Source organism: Vanessa atalanta, unplaced genomic scaffold, assembly GCF_905147765.1.
Source record: "Vanessa atalanta unplaced genomic scaffold, ilVanAtal1.2, whole genome shotgun sequence".
In the NCBI taxonomy this organism is placed as follows: domain Eukaryota; kingdom Metazoa; phylum Arthropoda; class Insecta; order Lepidoptera; family Nymphalidae; genus Vanessa; species Vanessa atalanta.
This window is the reverse complement of record NW_025919982.1, coordinates 5,001-7,500: the sequence shown is the minus strand read 5'-3', so window position 1 is coordinate 7,500 and position 2,500 is coordinate 5,001. Positions and strand designations below refer to the sequence as shown.

General features: G+C 57.4%; 1 pseudogene; it reads right to left on the bottom strand.

The window, feature by feature from the left end:
• The window catches only part of LOC125076548, an 8,112-nt pseudogene that overhangs the window by 3,582 nt on the left and 2,030 nt on the right, over positions 1 to 2,500 (bottom strand).

The window sequence follows — 2,500 nt, the reverse complement described above, 5'->3', positions numbered from 1 at the left end:
TCGCCAGTCTTCCGCACGAATTCCATCCGGACCCGGCGCAGTCCTCATGTCTATGCTGGACGCTTTCACCTCATCGATCGTGATCGGCGCCCACAGCTTGGTGTAGTCGTCCACACCCCCGGAGGGGAGCCCACGCCGAAGGCTTTTTAGGGCCTCAGACGTGGGACCCGAGGCGCTAGACACGGTTTCGAGGATCGGTCGCCAAAAGGTTTCCATCTCCTCTAGGCCATGCCTCGCGTCCCGGGTGTGTCCGTCTATTACTTCAGCTGCTGCACGACTGGGACACTTCCGAAACAACTCCTGCATCCTTGCGTACTCTACTCGTCTCCGCTTTCGGCGCGACATTGAGTCTGACGCAGCTTGGATGTCACAATCATAATTCTTACGGCGTCGGCGACTCCTGGTTTTCGCCCCCGGCTCGCAGCGCCGCTTCCGTCTCTCGACCGCCCGAAGGAGGTCTTCGAGAACATGCGCCGCGTTCGGGCCGATTGGGGTTTCTACCGTTTGGCAGGGTTCAGCGACAGGTGGGTCTTCAGGGTTGCTCCCTATAACGATCGAAGGCCGCGCTTCCAAGGCACCTTCAGTGCTCGAACCCCCTCTCGCAATGGAATCAGCAGCCGAGAACGCCAATTCCTCCAGGCAGGTTTGCACCAACCCTTTGTATTTGACGCTACGGCGCTGACCCTTAACCGCCTCCAGCGTCCTATGGAGCTGGGGTAGTTTGGCGAGAAGGTCTACGTTACCGCACTTCCCGGTATCTCTTGTCAGCTGCGCCTCGACTCGTGCCATGAGGAGCAACTCTTCCTCATTCCACCTGCGCTTCACCGAAGCTGGAGCCGCTTCTGCGTTGGCCTCGACGGGATGGGCTCTACGCTTGTGAACCCCTAGTCCCGTCTTGGTGTTGAATGTGCGGTTGCACATTGGACAGATCCAACCAGGCGCCCGCCCAACAGTCCCGCCGGGAACGTCGGGTCGAACCACCGGGGAGGGAATGACCGTGCTCCCCGATTCCTGTGGGAGATCGGGGCGGTCGAATAAATTCTTATTTCGACTTGTTGCAAGGTAAATTCCCCTGGTGGCCGGGCCGCAAACCCAACCACGGGGTTCGCCCACGGTTTTTGCTAGGTCCCAACCGAAGAAAACCGCTAGGCTTGAAGGTCTCCGTAGAGACCAACCATCGGGACTGCTGTGAGGGATCTCACCTCACAGCCACACCTGGATTACAACCTAAGATGGAAGCTGTCGCACCACTTGATAGAATCCAGGGGCAAGCCTGACTCCGCCCTCCACCCCCGCTGACGTATCTATTAAGACCGTTTCAGCGATGGTGGAGGTAGGAGTGGAACAGTGCTTGTGGCCTCGTCGAATAGAAGTTGGATTAGGATAATTGCACCAACGAGGCATGCAGCGCCGCAACGGCTACTTCCGGGCTGCCTAATTTAGGTGCGGATCCCCCCCCCCCACATTAGCTTTGGCAGCGGCGCCACGGGCAGGCTGTGGGTAGGAGTTGGGCGTCGTGACTAAGTCACTCTTCCCCTTTGTCAGGTCGGTCGGGCATTCTTCGTATCCCCGAAACTAGCCGGCGGGCTCGGAAATCCGTGCTCCGATCGACCTGTGAGTTTCTAAGACAACATCTTCCCCGTTAGGGGTGTGAGCATTCCACCAAGACAATGCCACATGTATCAGTCCAGATTGCATACATATTACATGTAATGTGTACACAGACACAACCGCCATAGGCCAGAGCAAGGCAAGCTCACAGCTTAAGAGAGTCATAGTTACTCCCGCCGTTTACCCGCGCTTGCTTGAATTTCTTCACGTTGACATTCAGAGCACTGGGCAGAAATCACATTGCGTCAACACCCGCGAGGGCCATCGCAATGCTTTGTTTTAATTAGACAGTCGGATTCCCCTTGTCCGTGCCAGTTCTGAGCTGACCGTTGAACGGCGGTCGTACAGTACCGCGCCGATCGCGCACGAGACGAAACCGACGCGGACTTACGGCTAGGAAGATCCGCGGAAGGCCGGAACGCGGGTCCGGATTCCGCACGAACGTCCCGAGAGACGAACGAGCGTCGACCAGGCCCGGCACCGGCCGCATCCGCTTCCCGTCCAAACCCGACACGCCCCGGTCCTCAGAGCCAATCCTTATTCCGAAGTTACGGATCCAATTTGCCGACTTCCCTTACCTACATTATTCTATCGACTAGAGGCTCTTCACCTTGGAGACCTGCTGCGGATATGGGTACGAACCGGCGCGACATCTCCACGTACATCCCTCACCTGAATTTTCAAGGTCCGCAGAGAGTATCCGGACACCGCCGCAAATGCGGTGCTCTTCGCGTTCCGAACCATATCTCCCTTCTATAGGATTCCATGGAACTCGAACGCTCAGGCAGAAAAGAAAACTCTTCCCGGACCCCTCGGCGGCGTCTTCAGGCCACTTTGGGTTACCCCGTCGAACACTCGCTTTGAAACGAGGGAACGATTATTGAAACGG